A 19955-nucleotide genomic window follows, 5' to 3' on the forward strand; every position below is an offset into this window, starting at 1 on the left:
CCCTGAACCTACAGCAAACTCAGGTTTGCGTGGCTGTAGGGTTCCTGGTGTGGGATGTTTCCCAGACCCCTCAGCCAGGCTCCTTTCCTAGTTTTAAGCCAGCAGCACACAGCCATCCCACTCCGGCAGATGAAAAAGTTCCAGAAGCGTCTGTGTAAAACGCCAGCCAGTAAAAATAGACTCTAACAAGCGAAAAATTCAACATTGAGATTAGAGAGTTGCAAAATGGTGAGAGACCATCACTCCAGAGGGGTAGCTAAGCAACAACTGCTTTGTTTTGTTGTGAAATCTATATGAGGAATAAAAATACCACCAAGCATAGAGTCAGCCCAGAAAAAATATTCTCTCCTCTGAAGAAGAGCTGGGGTGATGTCAACTAGTCTGGTTGCATGCGATGCATTAAAAAGTGTTATCTTTGTTTAAAACCTGCCATCTCAAAGCTTCTTTTGACAACCTTGCAACTGACTGTTCAACGTCTCAGATAACAATGGGTCGGCTTTATTGAGGTTTCTCTTGGTTTTATTTGAAAACACCGTATTTAAGGTAGATGTGCTATTCTTGAATAACCTGCTAGTACTTCTGAAAGCCTGAAGTTCATTTGCTAACAGAAATAAAGCCTCCCTTGGAAGTGATATGAGCTTATACGCACTGAGTGGCTTAACCAAGGCAGAGGGTTAATTAACCTAATGAGCACTACATTAAAACCCTATTAAACCATGAAGTTCCAAATACCTGTCAAAGGGAACATTGTCCTTTCCACAGACACGTGTACTCTTAAATTCGTGAAAAGCCAAACTAAATCAGTCCCCGGGGTAACTTCTGCTGGATGGACTCTAAAACTCAGGCTGAGATAGGATAAGACACTTAAAATATCATACAACAAAGAAATGAAAAGTGCTGTATAACTGTTTAAGAAAGTACTGAAAACCTTTACCATTTCAAAGGACAGACTCTTCTCCAAGTCCAAGACAAGGCACTGGGCACCATCAGAGCAACAGTCCTTGCTCCTTGAGCCTTGACCTCTTCAAATGCTGATTACAATGGCAACGGACATGGGGAACGTCTGCAGCTCTAACCAAAAGCATACTAAATCCTCACCAGTCCAAGCAGGACCTATTTCTACTATTAAAACCAAATAACAACAACTGAAAAGGAAGTCGAATCCCAAGGGATGAAGATCCTTTATCATTAGGAAGAAGAAATGACTAAGCGGTCTGCAAAGGCTGCTGCTGCTACTGTCCTCGCCCCATGGGACTCCTCTGCCGTGCATCCCCAGGGCAAGCCGGAGGAGCCAGGATCTACGGCAGTGACCAAGCCACCGCCTGAATGGCCACCAGCCAGGAGCCACAGCAGCTGCAAGTTCTCTTTACAGAAGAGAAAAACACCCAGCAAAAGGTAACACAGAAGAAAGTGGGTTCAGCCTAGTAAACTGAAATTCCTGGATCTCTAGTGATGTTGAGTTAGATGACCAACACAGTTGATTTTGAGGTAGCTTCGTCATCAAATAATTGCTAGGCTGAAATTTTCTTACTGAACCAATACAGGGACAATCTTTATAGGTGCTTATGCACATAAAGACAGACAGGCGACTCATAATTTCCCAAAGCATCCAAGCAAATTGCTCCTGCATAAGATGAGGATCGCTGAAAATCCTAGTTGGTGCCCACATTCCCTCTGGGAACCTGTCATAGACCTGTCCTTTAATGCCTCAAAGAGTAATGCTTGATTTCAGGCATTTACTGCAATCCTTTTTACCACTGGACCATTTTGAATATCTTGATATGATATAAGGATATCTGAAAACCGAATGAGCTTACTTCTCTCACTTTCTTGACATTTTACATGGATGTAACTGTATCAGCATCACTGGAAGAACTTGTCCCAACATTTATAAATAGTACCCTCTCTTTGTCATATGAGCAGAAAAATATTATTATATACTCTGTTAACATTTATAAACACATTTTATCCAAATCACAGAATAAGGTTCCAACAGACTGACAAAGAAAACTCCCTTCTACAGTAATGCAGCGTGCAAAGTCATCCCTCTCCCACTGAAGAAACAGCGTAAGGTTGGAGGTGGGACTCCTCCGCAGGCAGGCACAGAGGACATGGAGACTTGCCCAATTCCTGGTGACTCCTGTAGCATCCCTGGCATCACTCCTGGCACACCAGAGGAGGTGGAGGTAGAGAACTCTCCAGTGAAGCAGCTCTACAGGTCAGGAGGGAAACGTCTCCAAGGAGGAAAATTCTGAAGAACCAGCTTCTGAACAGAGCTCCTGGGAGGGGTTAAGCTGGGGCGGGTTACACACCTCTCTCTGTACTCAAGCCCCTGGCCGGGATGTATGGTGTGTAGTTTGGTTAAAGTAGGAGAGAAACTTCACCTGTTTCTAAGGCCCAGGTCTGTTTGTTACTGAGGTCAGACAGTGATCCCTCTGAGCGCAAAGGGATTTGGCCTGGATCCTAAGTAATTCATATCACACATATTTCTAAGTACTTCAGCCTGTCTTTAAGGAAGCAGAAGCTTTGTTTCAGCACCTTAAGAAGTCTTGCCATAATTGTGATTTTCCAGTGAAGACAAACTTTCTGCCCCCATGGCACAGCAGAACATCAAGTCGCTGCTGTTGCTAATGTTGGCTAGGCTGAAAATAGTGGAAGACACAGTTAAAATGAAATTACAGTTTCATTGTGATATGTCCAAACAAGCAGCCATTGGGGTTATGCCCTTCTCATTCCAACAGATGGAGACAGAGACCTTTGGGTTTAAGCATCATGCCTCAATCTCAAAATCTAGAAATCTAGGTATTACCCTAGTTTATCCATGCACATTCCCAAAAAGCTTTAGACTCTCATGTAGCTTTCTACCAGAGGAACAACAACAATAGGGGAAACAGATCAGATTATGTATAAAAAACGGAGGAGTAAACTTTAAAAAAAAAAATTTTTTTTCCTGTCCTATACTAGATTACATCCAGTCATAATCCAAAAAGCAGTGCTAGAATGAGAAGCGATAGGTTTGCTTAAATTGTATTTAACCAACTTCAGTAATAAAACTCTCTTGAGTTCTGGGAAACGGTCTAATAGTTGGAGAAAAAAAACCACAGGTCAAACATTTTCACTGTTTATGGTACTCTAATGGTGTAGATGCTCTTTGTGCTTCATAACTGCTGACTAAGCAACTGAAGCCAGTGAGGGTTTTGAGCTTCAGAAGAGCACATCCCATCCCCAGAATATGCTGGGTTCCCAAAAATAACCTTGGGAAGTTGTGTCTTTCTATTTCAGCAAACCAGGGAAATGTTGCTATAGGTCCTGTTGACATTGACTTCTTGTGGACTCCAAGGAGACTGTCTTTCTCAGCAATGCAGAATTCAGAAGAAACTTCGTCTGGGCCATGTAAGGTTATTGAACTCAAGACACCTTTCAAAATCTAGTTATCTGATATATTTGTTTAATATAGCCCCCTCTCCTTTTTCTGGGAGTACATAGTGAATGTACTATCATTTGAACCATGACATCTCCCTATCCTACCTTCATTCTAAAGTCATCTGTCTAAGCATTTTCTGAGGAGTTGCAATTCGCTGTTATTGCAACATGCACTTTTTTTTTCCCCCCAATATGCTCTTTATGCTTCCACGTCATGACACTGACTGCAGCAGTTGGCACTCTTTCCTCCCTCCAAGCTCAAGTGTTTCACCTTCAGGAAACGTCCCAGCTCCTCTGGCCAACAGGATAAGAAACCTGAGTTGGTTTCTGTACTTGCTTTTACTGAAACAACCGACAACACTGTCAACTTTCCAGCCTGACCATTTGAATCTCAAATCTAGTACTTTACATACTACATACCTCTGACCTATACAACAACCCATACCATGAAGACACAAACGATAGAGACAGTTCTCCTTTCATACATGTATTACTTCACCCTCTGAACATTTGCTGGATTTCATCTGAAAATGGCAGTGTTAATTAAAACAAACAAACAAAAACTTGTTTTAAGGCAGGAGGACCCTGCTTAAAAACTGTTTGCCTTGAAGATAAAAGCAAAACTTATAGGTGTTTACTATTTATCAGTTTTACATACAACTTGCAAAGCTAGACAATAAATTCAGTATCTATGTATGTTCTGTCTCTCTCTTCTCTTCAGCAGCTCCAAGCTCTGCACTTTCCTTACTGCTAGAACACTGCATTACTGGTTCACCATCTAGACTGTTCCAGCTTTTCTTTGTCCAGCTTCCTTACCTCCAACTCTTCTTTCCCACTCCGCCCTGAAGTGAGCTGCTGAGATCCCCTATGAATTTCTCCAGTGGCTTCCTGTTATTACTGCCAACTCAACTTACAGTATTCTATGTTTTTCACACCATCTACATCTTTGCTCCCCTCCAGCTCCTCCCATACTACTGTCCCCACTATTATTTTCTGTTTTCTGTCTTTCCTTCACACCCAGAGCAGCTTCTCACTTCTCTTCAGCCACCTTTGCCTCCGAGCCTCATCGGCAGGCTTGTTTATGCAAGACCTTTTTTTTTTTCCCCCCCTCTTTGCTCTTTACTCATTAACCACCAATACCCTAATTCTCCCCTGAAGTATTTCTTCATACCTTGATTTTGCCTCTGTCTACATTAACTTCTAACCTCTTCAACACAAGAATCCTACCTCACTGTTTGCTTCCTGAGCGTAAATTCAACACTTCGGCACAGGGGAAAAAAAGGTTGGAAGGAATAACCCACATGCTGTAGGAGTTGCTTGAGGATAAATATATTGAATCCAAAGGGGAGTTCAAGCTTTACATTAGAACATACAGGCAGCTCAAAAGAAAACATAGACACTACTCTGTAAAGGCAATCACTGAGGTAGTTACACAGTTACAAGAACAAATTGTGTGTGCGGAAGATTTTATTTAATTGTAAGCAAATCAAAGTTGCGCATCTGTCATACTTATTAGTTGGCATGACTGTGCTGTGGTTTTTTGCTCGGGTGGAAATGGCACGGCTCTAGATGGGCCCATGAGACAGCTCTACCTCCTGAACAAAGGAGTGTTGCCACCCTTGAAGTTGACCACATTACTGTGAAAAGAAAGAATATACTTCAATACTTCAGTGTAAAAGTAGTTCCTTATTTTCAATTTCTATCACCAAGGTGTTGTTTCATTTGGCAAATGTTTGATGCTCCTTTTCTAGAAAGCCAAAGCGACGGAAAATGGCCTGAGCAAGATTCACCACCGTCACAGAGATAATTAGTCTGGAAGCTCACTCTATTGTCTTTCTCTGGCAACTGTCTAGTTGCTAACCATGATTTCACTTGTAAGTGTGCCTTATTTCTGAAGGCACAGACGAAAACTGAAGCTGCAGAGGTTAATAAAAGCCAAGCTCTGCGCTTCCCTAGGGACAGCTGCAGCTGGTCTGACCCTGCACGTGTTCTACTGCAGTCGATGGAGCGATGACAGTTCACCAAGGCCCAGGCTTTGCCTCCGAAGATGTATATGGGCTTTTTTCTGCACTTTATTTCATTCCAGAAGAAGTGTTGATTTAGGCAAATCACCCAAAGCACAGTTGTCACCTTCTAAAACTAATGTAAACTGCTGAAGGAACAGATCCAATGGGAAAACAAAGCCGAGACTAACACTGTATGACCAGTCCCCTGCCAAACAGATCCAGCAAAGATTATGCACAGCAAGGCTGTAAAATGTGCAAGATGATAAGTGACGCAGCATGCTGAAGAACTAGCTGCAACGCATGAATAGGATGTAAAGTGCTAACTTCAAAAACCCCTCTAGAAGAATGAATCATAATCAGTTCCATGCAACCATTCATGTACAGAGACCACAGAAATATTAAGCTTTCGTAAACCCTTTGAAAATATCCAGAAAACAACTCAGGCAACATTTGAGTAAGGCTATAAAGTAAGTAAGTAAATCAGTAAGTAGTACCCAGGTGTCACACATAAACAGTATAGACTCTAAAAATATGCTTACAGATAACTTTCTAAAAAGATAACAATGAGCAAAACCAGCACTTCATATTTTACTCAAATAGATATCAAGTTGTACAAGTTAGGAACACAAATGTCCGAATCCACCTTTTTTGTCTAACTATAAAATACCATGCTGTTTCTGCACAGGAGGGAACAGTTAGAAACAGCATTACCCAAGTCCAGAGGCCAAACGCTGTATGTTGAGGCCAGAAAGATGAAAGAGGATCCACCAACCCTCAACAGAAGCCCCTGGCTTCCTGACAAACTCCAGAATGACAGCAAAATATAGACACAAATCTGTCCCCCAGCGCTGAAACCCACCCTGTCTCCCATGCAGGCCATAGTGTGGACACCCTCTGGCATCAGGGGCTCGGAAGGCAGCAGGGTGGGCTGGTGGCTGCCCGGTCCCGAGCGCCACTGCACCTTCAGCTTCCCAACCGCTTACTGTCCCACCAACGTGCCCACAGACAGCCCGGCTACGGAACAGACCCTCGGGTCTGCGTGTAACACACACAACCACTAAGCAAGCACCAAGTGAAGCACGTTTGAGTTCTGCAATAAGAATAGCGAGCTTAAAAAAGTAAGAAAAAGAGCAGTCGGGGAGCTGCGGAAGCCAGGGTTCAAGTTTTCGGTCTACCACAGAGTTTTTGTGACCCCAGACGAGTTGTTTATTCTCCGCACGCCTGAGCAATAGCTCCGTGGGTGGCGCAGAGGAGAAATACGTTAAAGACTGGGAGGTATTTGGATACAGGAATACCCAAGAGCTCTAGGACTGGCATATTTATACATACAGAAACCACTCAGAGACAATAACTCAGAAAGCAGTAAGTTACAAAATAATAAATGCATTAATCTTGGCACGTTAAAGTAAGCATAAACAGAGGAAAATACTAGGGGACACAAGAACTGCAATGATTTCCCTTAGCTAATTATGTGGTCCTAAAACTCGAGAAGGTATTTTCTTACAAACATAACTTTGGGTTTTTATGAGGGATTACAGCTGCCCCCAAAAAACGATGAGCAGAAACACGCCCGTGTGTTGTGTCCTGTCTGACCTGAAACAACTGGAGGCGGCTGCAGAGCCGCGGTGTAAATCATGGTCACTTCTGCGGATGCAGCCAGCCTCATGGAGACGGTCAAACAGGGCTGTAAAACTATGGAGCACAAGTTCAATTCGCTTCTAAGTGAAAACACGAGCTGGCTTGTATAACCTCTGCCCAGCAGTTCACAAGAAATCATCATTAACCAGAGAGAATACAGCTCTCAACCGAGAGCTCACTAGCTTTTCTTGGGACATTTCAGTTGAAAAAGCAAGACAGCTATATTTTATAAATACATACCAAGGGTTTTAACTTTCCACAGCTTTTCTTTCAAATGACCAAAATATTTGTTTGACAATTACTTTTTAAATGTGAGAGAGATTTTGAGTTTAAATACTGTAACTTGCCTTAGCACAAACAAACCATAAATAACTTGTTTAAAATGTAAATTCTAACTGAAAAGGGGAACATTCGTTCTTTGAAGTGCATTTCCTTTCACTCCTCCTATTAGGCCGATAGGGCAGTTTTAAAAGAAAAATCACAACAGAGAAAAGAAGTGTGTGACTAACTTTTGCACCTTGCAAAAAAGTTCAAGATTTTTCTGTTAAAATGTATACTCTGATGCTAAAGGAAAGGATATTTTCCTTGATATCTTCGTCTTTGCTCTTAAGCCAAAGGAACATGATGTTAAATTCTGCGCAAATATAGCACAAACCACAGTCCTTTGTGTGTGTTCTTGAACTGTTTCAAGAAGCCCTAGAGATATCACACATTATCCCATGATTCAAAGCTTTAACCTTGAGGGAAAATACACAAAACAGCTTCAGATTTTTTCCAACTTAATACAGCATTGTAAATACTATAACAGCTATTTAATAAACACAACAGAAGGGCCTTTAAAATGAACACGTCTCATTTGCCATGTTTATAGTAAATGTCTCAGTAAAGACTGTTTTAAAATGCAAAACATGATTAACTACTCCAATATTTTTACTGTATCTACTTCTCCGTGTTGTTCGATTTCGTCTGCTTTAAGAGAAATCCAGGCATGTCTCCATTTTGAGGAATAAAGTATCACTCTTGTTTACTAAAAAGGTGATTGATAATTTCTAAAACTAAACAAACCTGGGTTTGATCTTTGCCTGATATAAAGAATATTTTAAAGAAAATACATTTGTCCCAAGCACCTGAAATAATTCTAGGGGCGAATAAAGTGGAAAATCTCCTGTAGCCTGAAGGAAGTGGGGTGTACCCAAACGCACTCCCTCTGTGCCCCAGGCGACCTGTACCCAACTATGGATTTACCTTAGTAGCAAACATCCCATAGCACACAACCTCTTACTACTGTTTAGCTTGTATTTAGCAAAATATCTGATTTAGTAACAAAGTTTCCAGTGTAACGCTATACCCAGATACCTGCAAATAGAATATTAGAATATTTCTAGTCATGGGGTCCCACGTTTTATAAACAAGAGAGTCTTAAAAATTAAAAATGTCGAATATTTCCCCTCTTATTATACAGCTTTCCAATTCACTCTCATTGGTTAGAAAATCAGTCTGAGTCTTCATGAATCTTAAGGAACTTAAATGTGTCAATTTTCCTTGCATCATCATTCCGCCAGGCCAGAAACAACAAAATCACAAATTCCCTTTTCCTGCCTTATTCTGCAAATTACCTTTCAAAAAAGTACGGAAGTTGTGGTAAAGACACAACCATCATGCACTTGAAAAAATAAAAAATAAACCCATGGTAGTCTGACATCATCATTGCCGTTATATTTCTACGGGACTGTGAATTCTACAGGACTACTGACATGGAAAGACACCTTTTTAGAATATTTTTAGGCATCTGTTATTCCTGTAAATGTTGAAAATCAACCTGAAGATTTGAGCTCTTTTGGCGTGAGACACGGGAGCCAAAATATGGTAGCAGGACAATAACTTTTAAAATCTCTTACTTCTGCATCATTTTTTCACTACACCAAATAAACATCTATGCTCCGCATGAAGAGGAGCTGGCGATCTCAAAGAAAAGGGGAGGCTTTTCTAGCAGCCCAAAGCCCATCACAGCCAGCATCTTTTGAGGCCCCGGTGCCACCAGCCGCACACGCTCCAGCCGTGCTCAGCCACCTCCAGGGTGGGACAGGGACAAAAATGTCTGTCTGGCTGCACGTCTTCAGCAGGGAAGAGATTCTGCTGTATGAGGCACAGACCCTCCACTGGCAAGGAAGAATGGTTGCCCACAAAATTTTTTTCTCCTGCAACATCAGTCTCCGGCACTGGTGACATTCCAGCAAAACAGGGAAACTGCGGACCCGTGTGTCGGTGTGCTGGTGAGTTCCAGGGGGCAATGTGTCACTCAGGAGCAAAGATCTGGTATAGCTTTGGCTCAGCAGGACCGGGGAAGAAGCCTTCATAAACACATTACATTTCAGACATTGCAGAATCACTACTGTATTCATTTCCTCCTAGAAGTATTAATAATTTACCGTCTTTTTTAAAAAGCAGCGCTGGGGCTGCATCATTGCATTCCGAGCAAAGTCTAGGTATTTGTACAGTTGTTTGTTTTCCTTTGTCTCTTAGTTCAGTCCTGTGTTTCAGCCCCACTGGCCTTCTGTAAATCCCCAAAGATAGCTAGACGGAATGAAACCCAAGATTTTATTAAGCTACAAAAGAAAATAAATTATGCTGAAGCTTATGTGAATATTTAGAAAATTTTCCAAACATGAGGATAAATGTGCAGCTCTCGTGATGAGATACAGGAAAAAACAATTCCATTAAAGGGCCACTTATGCCCAGAAAGAACATTCAGAAAGTGATGGGAAAAAAATGAAGAGGATAACTTAATGTCAGGGCCTTAAATACTCCCTTGCCTGTCCACCAGGGACAGGACGGAGCTTTCCTGGGAAGCGCTGTCACCTTTTGCACGAATTGAAGTATTTCTGTCTCTCTCAGATCCAAGCTATCTTCTTCTGGGTTGTTCAGCTAACACTATCTTCGGTCACAAATGGGAACCAGATGCAGTGCTAGTTTCTGAGCCTGCACACGAGAAGCCTCACCACCTCTGCTGCCCTGAGCCAGAGGGCTTACTGCCATCAGTCTGTGGGGACACTTGTGCAGGCTGCCAGAATCATCCCCACCATGGACCCACTGTGACCTGGAAGGACTGTCTGCACAGGAGAGGCACCTTCCCAGAGCTTTGCATGGGGGTGAACAGGAAGGGTGAGAGGCAGAACAGATCCGTCACCGCAGGGAGCAGGGAGGCAGGCAGCAGCACCTGGCCAATACTCCGTTCTCTCCTGCGGCAACCCAGGACATGGGAAGAAAATGAGGGCTGGGAAGGGAGCAGAGCTTAAAGCATTTTATAGTCCAGGAGTGCTTTTAAAAACGATGCTGTTAGAAGGATACAGTCATCACCTTAGCGGTTATCTAAACAACTACCAAAAAAAGCCAGTGAAGGCTCCTCTTGCACCTTCCCAAGCTCCTTCTTCCATCCACCCTGGCAGGCACTAATACACCCCTTGTGATTAAAAGCCATGAAATCTGGTACTCTCCTCGTGTTTCCTGTCCACTGCTTCAGAAGGAATCCTGACCTTACTGAAGAAAATGGCAGCGCTCTCATTAGGCTTTAATGGGGACAGAACTGGGCTCTTACAGCCCGGTGTGCGAAGGGTGGCAGTCCTGCAAACAGCACGAGGAAATGCCTGAGCCATACTGCTCCCCTCCCTTGCTAAATCCTGCAGAGAAGAGCTGGTGTTTGCGGGGCTGGGAACATCGCATAAAGTTTCTCTAGTGCAGACAATGATTAAAAGTCTCAGCTGTGGAGGAGAGATTCCTCCAAACAAATTCTTTCCTGTTGTGAGATATTTCTTTTTTTTTTTTTTCCTTAGCAGACATCAGAACTATCTCATTTGCAAATACATGTACAAGTCTCCAGAGGGAAGCTTGAACTTATCCTTAAATTACTGAAAGTTTATTATTATTTTCTCATGGAAAAAGTCACGGATGTCTTGCAGTCCCTCATGTTCCCATCTTCTAAAGTTGAATGCATCTTGACCCAGAGAAAAGCTTGGGAGCCCGCTAAAATAGGAGGTAGAAGACAATTCTGAAACAATTTACAGGATGTTCCTTCCCTCCAGACTTTAATGTTATGTCTCACAATCGGGCGCTGAAAGTCTCCTGAGAGTAGTGAGAAATCTATACATTCACTCGATGAACTTTCTAGAGCAAGAATGGGCTGTTCCTGGGTTTTGTAAAGCAATGTAAAATATTTCGTGTCAACAGAGCAAACCTGCCCGATATCCTGGTATGACTGCCCAGTCTGGGATACTGACCCTCACAGCACCTTCGTATTTTGGAATCAAAATACCTCTACGTTTTTAGGGGATGGAAAGGGCAAGGGTAGAGGCTGGAAGGCTAGCGGTGTGCCAAAATAAATTAAGGATGATTTTAGTCTGTTCTGTAAAGTGTCTTTTGTGTTTTTTTAGGACCTTATCCAAAGCCCGTTGAAACCAATGGGAACCCCTCCAAGCCTAGGCTTTAGCCTTTACACTACTGTATATTTTTATCACTACCTGCAATTATATTCTTGTAACACCTGTGAGCAAAATGGCCGTGAGATGCTCTGATACATAAAGTATACCCACAATAGTTGTGGTATCGGACTCTCCAAGTTTATTTTCCTGACTTCTACATGGTTGTGCTCAATGCCTTGGTTAAGAGAGCAAAGAAAAATCTCGCTTTCTGTCTCTTGAAACAATTTGACAGAGAAATTAAGAAACGATGAGGGACAGGATTACAGTTAATCACTAAATTTGGTCATGCCAACTGCATCCTGTACCTGCATGGCAAATGATTTTGCTCACCTTATCATAAACCAGCTTGTTAGTCCCATGAGCTGCACTGGTGTCCTAGAGCTATTGCATTGCTCTGGAACGTAAGGGCAAGTTATCCATCACCCTGCAGAGAAGGTGTCTCCTGCCTACATGCTTGTGAGGTGGCTGGCAGCAGCTATCACAAACCAGTTCAAAGACCAGATCATTGCAGAAAACAGGCAAAGACACCCGAGAACACAGGCTGTTGTACTTCTGTATTCAAAGAATGCCCTTCTCTCGGGGCAATCCACCTACCAGGGTACAAGCCGGAACCTCACACTAAGAAAGATTACTTCATTCTGTGCACTGATTTTAAGAAAATGCATGATTTAATTGTTTTGGAAATGCACAGCAGCCTCACAAACGCATGGTTTTTTGGATCTTGGCTGGTACAGTCTGTAGAAGAGTTGAATATTGGGCTCTCACTGACCAGGTTCTAGTGCAGTTCTAGCAACAGAATGGCAAACATTACTGCATTTGTTTGGGGTTTGCTGTGATTAAAGGCGAAGCCTATTTAGAGGCTCAGAATTAGCATCAGAGATTATGGGTACTATGTAGGTGAGATCTTATCTTAACGATATTACATCTTGTGGAAAATATGTAAATATATCAAGTTACATGTGCATACAAAAGCATTTCACAATTACACTAGATATTTAGACAGTTGATCCCTCATACAACAAATACAAGTGATACAAGCTCTTAAAACTGCATGAAACAAGACTGCTTTTTTTGCCAAATTAGCTGGTAAACTAACTCAACAAGCCTTATCTTGCTCTTATCAGCCCACCTGTCTTTGCCCCTTTAATGTCAGACTGAAAAGAGGAAATGAGTACTTAGCTGATAGTGCTTCTTCAAAGGAAGTATTTGCTTCAGTTACCTTGCGTTTTTAATGAGATTGTTTAGTCACAGCTTGGCATCAGTTCATAGCATGCACCATGTCAAAGCTTTCAGGTTTTCAAAGCACAAAAACACATGAAGTAGTTTGAGCCAGCAAAAGTGAAATTGTTCCTGGTTGGCATAAAATCATGGAGAAGATATTTACCTCCCTTCCTTGGTCAGAGCAGAGACAGAATTAACAGGACAAAGTTATTACTTTAATTGCAATCCCTGTGCTATCTTGTGAGGCCTGTTTACAGAAAATTCTCTGCAATCCAGATTCAGCTAAGGGAGGAAGCGCCCGACCAGCTGCAATTTGCTCACGTTTTGAATGAGCATAGGAGCTGCTGAAGTGGCCTCAGCACACCAATAATCCCTAATTTACTATTATGCCATGCTAGTGAAAACTTAATAATACGGTACCTCTGTGGCTGGGTGGCCTCTTCTGTTGAAGGGGAGGATAAAAGACGCTATAACATATTTTTATTGGCTCTTTGTTTTCTTATAGGCCCCAGATCAAACATTTCACTTTGCATGGCTCTGACTCAGCAAACAGTATAGGCATTTTTGACAAGCAGGGCATCTATCATGCACAAAGACAAAAGCCCTGAGAACACTTACTGATTTAAAACAAAAGTACAGCTCTCACCACCATCTCAAACCTTCTCACAGTGCACAAGGCAAGCAAGCGGTCTGCAGCTGAAATGTGAAGTCTTGCACTCAAACTCCTCTTTTTTTTTCTTTTTTTTATTAAAAGAAACCACTCATGAATATTTTAGATCAATACTCATGATCAAAATATATTTCTTCTAAGTTTTGCCCTTCAGCGAACACCAGAATGGTTTTATAAGGCAAATGGCAGAAGTCACTGGAAGCCACACAGCATGACAAAAGCACCCCCTGCCTTTGCACCTGGCCCTTCAGGGGACAAAAGCTACGCCAGCAGCTGAAAGGGGACCCTGCCTAATAATGCATATTTTCACCTTTTTTGTTCTACCTCCACCTCCACTCTAATCTTTTTTAATCCCAGAGTAGTGTAAGTGTTTGGGACAGCGTTGAAATTGTTATTTATAACTGAATTAAAAAAAAAAGAGCGAATGCAGCTCTGCAGGGTATATTCTGCCTCCCACCACTGCGGCACAAAAGCAGATGCTTTCTCGTTTATATAAATTAACTACCCTTGAGGCTCTCAGGAAGGTGGTGCAAGACTTGTGTCTTGTTTGCCCCTTCCCAGCTGCCAAAAACATTCAAACGCTGGATGGCACCTTTATGTTTTCACTGCTCATCCAAAACCCAAGACGTAGGGGGAAGAGGAGTAGAAGAAAGAGCAAAGGGACATCCAGGAAGTGCCATTTCTCTTTAGCTTTGATCAATGTAGATGTCATGGTGCTACAGCCTAGAAGGACAGCAAGCAGGAGAAAACAGCTCAAAAATTACCACCTACAGAAGGAATGAGGAAAGCAAGTTACTGCAGCAGGACACGGGGCACCTCTCTGAGAGCAGACGGAGGTGCGGTTACACAGCACCCACCAGAGAGCACCCAGCCATGTGTGGAATAAGGCACTTGATAAGAAGAGATTTCTCAAATTCAAAATAGATTTGACCTCAGGATTCTCTTCTGAATGAAGTCACCATATATAAATTCTTTTGCCTTGTGAATGCCTCTTGAACTCTATACTGTTGGAAGGCTAACTAAGCATGCTTTGCCTCCCTCATCCTAAAATGCAGCTTAGAAATCAGACCCAAAGACTCCCGCACCAAAAGACTGGAGCACCACTAAACTGGGACGGCTCCTCGCCATGCAAGCCGAATCATCCTGCAAAGGCTCAGGCAACGCCGCTGTCATGCTTCAACAACATATAATTCCACAAATTATCAAAGCAAAAGTCCTAACAACTTACTTACTTTTTTTTTTTTTTGATTTCTCAATCTGTGTTAATTTTCAGGCCATGATCCAGCTGACCTTCTTCTGTTTGCAAATACTGAAATAAAACTAGTGGCTAATGAAAAAAAAATAACGAAACCCCACTGAAAGCTCCCCTCATATTGCTGAGGGATTGTTTTTCTTATGTTTTATCCAGATGTCCCATTTTGGAAGAAGTAGGAGTAGATTTTGCTCTTCAAGAAAAATAAACTTACCTAACTTCTGTATATAGTTTCTGCAGCAAACACACAGCTCGAAGAGCCTCCCCCAGCCTCAATTCCTCTGGAGCAATACTTTACAATATTCTTCCTCCGCTGACTGAATGGCTTCATTCATCGGAATGGGCTGTGGATCAAGCAATATTTAAAAGGGAACTGCTAAAGGAGCTTTCAAAGACAAAATGAGTGTACGGGTAGAAAAGCAAACAAGACTTCTTTAGAGACAGAGCTGGAGAAGGAACCTGGCGGCTGTACAGTGCCACGCAAGTTACAGCAGCCACTGCAGACCTGGGGGAGGTTCTGAGAAGCTTCGTTTTCTTCACTGCCACAAATACTGGGAAGAAATGTATCCTGACTTCCTCTTTCCTCCTAGGGAAGACAATATTCCCAGCAATGGATGTATTAGAAAGGGTGCAAGAAAAAACAAACTACTTGCATACAAATAAGTAAGTGCCTGAAAGGACAGTTTTGTCTAAAATCCTATATAGTGACCAAACTGCTAAAAGATGACAGAACTGCTAACAAAAATAAGAGGTTTCTCAGTAAAAAACAGCCACAATTTCAGGGGACTAGAGTATAATAATTATGGTAAACATACATATTTTTTTTAAATCTATGGGCAATCCAGGAAATTCAGACCAAAGAGCCCTGCAGTTATGCCCAGCAAAGAAGTTGAAACAGTAAAACCAAAATAGCATCAGGCCTGAAAAAAGATGACATAAAAATAAGAAAATGTTTTGCAAAGGACCTGTGTCCCTACTCTATTCAAGTTCTTTGAGCAGGTCAGTAAATCAGTGTATAAAAAACCCCAAAGCCTGGATACTGTAGTTTAGACTTCCAAACTGACAAGATCCCAAACAAAGAAGATGCACTAGAAAGCAGCCATGGGCTAAGTGAAGGTACCACCATAGAACAAAAGGGAAAGAACCAAAGAAGAGGATAAAATGCACAATTTTCATTATCTAAACAAGAACATGTTGCATCATTTTGTGCCAGTATTTGTTTCCAATATTCCATTTCCCAGTGGCACCATCAACACCAACCTGGCTCTCTGGGAAGGAGCAATTGCCCATAGAGCGGTTCCCATCACCTGGCCCCTGGGGAAGGTGTGTGCAGTGCCCTGCAGGTGTGACACACAACGGCCGTTCCCATGTAGGTCAAGACACGTTCAGTAGCCTCTCAAAGCTGCATTAGCACTAAACTCCTAAATCTCCTTCCATTTGTTTAATGGCATGCGACGGAAAAACAGGGAAAACAACAGTCAGAGAGATTCTCATCAAATAAGGTATAACTCGACCTGCAGGTGAGTTCGGCTCAGCCACGTGGCTGTCACTTAATCGGTAGAAATCAAATTCCTACCTGTTGTACAACCTTTTTCTGTTTTATTTTTAAAGCTGAACCAAATAAAGTCTTATATTTCATCTTACAAGTTGTGCTAAAAAAAACAAAGACAAATAGATTTGGGACTTATTTTAGCATGTATTTTTATAATTGCATGAAATTAAAAGTAATAATGTGCAGACAATCCTAAAAAACCCAGAGAACAATCAAAAGCAAACATAATAAGGTACAGAAAACATTTTCTGCTAATTTATAAATCTACGCTTAGATTTCTAATCAGTTTAGTGGCAATCACAGCATTGTTAACTTCCAAAGCCAGCTCTTACAAACACTCGCTTGTGTGTAGCCTCCGGAGGATCTCAGCCTTATACACTGTAAAGAACTGAAGCAGAACTCCTTCAGGCAAACAGAACTACTTCATTTTGAGTCTGATGCCAAAGAAATTCCAGAATATTTGTCCATAAAAGAGGAGTTAAGATCTCCTGGGGCAGCCAACCAATACAACTGCTGCTTGCTTACTTATTATTCATTACTTGTACTGCGATAGAGCCCAAGGACTCCAATCATATGCCAGAGCTCATTCTGCTAGATGCTGTACAAACACATAAGAGAGAGTCTTTAGCCCGAGGAGTTCACAATCTGATCATTAGTTAGTAAAATCATTCAGCCAGAGACACTGCTGTACAATCTTCCTTGGCCATAAACTCACCTTTTACCTCACTCTAACATCGCTACCCAGGTAACAACTAAAATAAGGGACTTCTGGATTGCAATTTGGAAAAATAAAATCAATAGAAAATTAAAGCCTTGCCAAGTCACCAATCAACACAAACCTGTATGCACAGAAGTACCACTACCTCAAAAAGAACTTTCATAGACTAGTCCTTGCAAAATCCTATTCTCTGGCTGTCGTTGGGCTACTCTCTTTTTTGAAATGCAAATAAATCAGGATGACAAAGAGCAGGAGACAGTAGGCTTTACTCAAGCCTCTAATTCTTGGTGACATTCTTAAAGAATGATATATCAGATGGCTATAACTCTTCTTAAGACTCTGTTCACATTAAATCATTCAGCGATCGCATTTTTGAATGCTACTGCATTTCTAGTAACACAGACCCATGAGCACACTAAATTCACTTCAATCCACCCACCTGTTAGACCTACCCACCACAAGCTGAGCGCATTTATTTGAATTTTTTTGAAAAAAACTTTTCTCACCAGATAACTCATCTCCAGCTTAAAAATTCCTTTCATCCCTCAAACAGAACCCTTTTCATCTCTACGTTGAATACATTGAAGAGTTTATTCCACTGTTTTTCCATAGAAGCAGATTTAGAACTAAAAAAAAAAAAAAAAAAAGCAGCCACATTTCCTAAAGTTTTGATCTGTTTTGAAATGAATCTCCATAGCTGCCAGTCCACAAAGAGGGGAAAAAAGGTTACCCATGGCAAATATTCAAAAAAAGTGTGTGCGTTCTGTAGTATTCAAAGGAGACAGAGCTTGAGGTCTCCCCTCAACCAAAGCTTAGACAGAAACGTTCAGATTTTTTCTTTCAGCAACTGCCAAATCCCTGGTTCATTATTTTTCACGTGGGGTATATTGCACATATGATACACTTCAGTTTTTTTCCTCCTCTCTATCCATTTTCCTTACCATTTCTGTTCATTTTCTGGTCTCCATTTTCTCCAGCCTCACTTTTCCATTTTCATTTTCCTTTCCCACAGATTCCTTCCCATCTTTCAGAATACTTTGCCTTTGGGTTTCTTTCCTTTTTATAACCACAAAGTTCCCTCTTCACTGTCCCTGCCCACATTGTCAAGCTCTTCTCTCCATTTATACCCACATTTTTTACCTGGTCAACCTGGCACAAGAGCCTTAGGAGATCCAAGCATCTTCCAAAGGAAGAGATGACAGTGTTTTGCTGGCTGATCTGCCGACCGAACGAGGTTGAGAGTGTCACTCCCCAGACATGAGCTGACTCCGCTTGAAGTGCTGGCTTCCCATTTCCACAGCGGGCCAGTTTCCCCTTGCACTGGTCAGCCTCCTGCAAAGCTGAAATCTGCGTCTTTTAGGGTTGTATAGACTGAAAAACCTCAAATATTTTCTGTGGGATAGAGCCCTAACTAAGGGCTCTATTCACCTGAAATGTGATGCCATGGGCTTCCACAACCCAGCATGTAGGCAGACTGCACTTGATAAATGTCTGTTTATCGTAACTGCAGAAGTCAGCTCTGCTTTTCCAACCTCCTTCTCCCTCGAGATTAGGAAGGTAAAGGTCACATTTTAGAAAGACAGGCCTTTGAAACTTTTTTTTTTTTTTAAGTGCTAGCAACTAAACTCTCTGCGTGAAAATATCCCATCCTTTTCCATAAAATTAGGCTGTACTAAATCACCATATTCTTCTTTAAAGAGTTGGTACATTACTAACAATGGCTTAAGAACTATTTAGTTACATAGATACACAGCGGGTAAAAAAGTCTCTGCTACTGAGAAACGAAGCCCCGAAATACAGAACTGCAAATTCCAACATGGGAATGCATTCAGATCATATTCCAACCCAAATTCTTACGTTAATTAGAGATTGATTTTTACAAGGCTTCAAATCCTCTGCGCCTCAGGGCTAGCTTACAGAACTACTAGTTTTATCACTCTTACTCTTTAGACAAAGATTCAATTTCTGCTCAAATCAGTATGAAGCATCTGTTGCACTCCAGCTGCTACGACACCCTTCAAAGACACAGTCATACTCTCTCTTTTAAAAGAGATGCACGAGTCCTCACCAACACCCTTTTTCATCTCAGCAGAGACAGCCCTTCAGAGAGGCACAGAAGCAAATCCCCAGGGGACGAAGCAGAACCTGTGTTTTCCCCACTCTGTGCCTAATGGGAGGATCTGGCTTATTTTCTCCATCTGTGCTCCACCTTTTTCTAACACGAAGTGTGTTTCTTCTTAACATTTAAAATATGCTCACAGATTTCTTTTATTCTCTACTTATTCCAAAATCTCGAAGGGTAAAAACACTACTGTTAGGTAGGAGGCAAATTTTTAGTTTCTTCAGAGCATATTTGCGCAGTTAAAATGCCATCCTAATCTGCTATCACTCTCTGTTCCGCTGTCTCTCTCCTGACCTTCCAGGCAAAGAATACACAGCCAATAACTCTATCCTCCTGGCTATGCCTTGGGCTCTGGCAAAGAGCAGCTAAGAAGAAAGACGTTTTACATATTTATGATTAAAAGATAACCGATAACCAGGATCCAGATGTTGGTCTCCGCCGGCCAGCGCACAGTGCAATTATTATTCCATTTATAGAAAGACATGTTGTCCAGCCTATTCCAGCCAACCAAAAAGGTCTTCCATAAAATGCTCAAATGCTCTGAAGAGAGGCATTCAAAACAAGGAACGATAAGGAACAAATTATATTTGCTCCACAATTATTGCATTATATAAATTTAACATGGCCTCACTCGTACAGCATCACCCATTCCCACAAAGGCCGAGGCTCGCTCTAGGAGCTTGGATTTCCCTCTGCAGCTCGGCCCCGGCTCCCACTCGGGTGCCTACAGACAGCACTGTGCGCCCAAGTGAAAGGCAAAACGTGGGCTAGGAGGGAGGCGAGATCAGCCTCGTCACAGCCACAGCCCAGGGCGGCTTCTCATGAGGTCAGTAAGAACAGGCAGAAATTGTTTAAGCCAAATGAAGTCTGATAGTGTT

General features: G+C 42.0%; 1 protein-coding gene across 5 annotated transcripts in view; it reads right to left on the bottom strand.

The window, feature by feature from the left end:
• Nucleotides 1-19955, bottom strand: part of PDE8A (phosphodiesterase 8A) — a 157557-nt gene that overhangs the window by 77990 nt on the left and 59612 nt on the right. The window contains exon 1 of one of the 5 annotated variants that reach the window (XM_074600920.1): nucleotides 14900-14915. The exons of the other annotated variants lie outside the window; for them this stretch is intronic. The gene's annotated coding sequence lies outside the window, so the exon portion shown is untranslated. Of the gene's footprint in view, nucleotides 1-14899; nucleotides 14916-19955 lie in introns of those variants that run through there. 5 annotated transcript variants of the gene reach the window in all.

Source organism: Larus michahellis, chromosome 9, assembly GCF_964199755.1.
Source record: "Larus michahellis chromosome 9, bLarMic1.1, whole genome shotgun sequence".
Lineage (NCBI taxonomy): Eukaryota > Metazoa > Chordata > Aves > Charadriiformes > Laridae > Larus > Larus michahellis.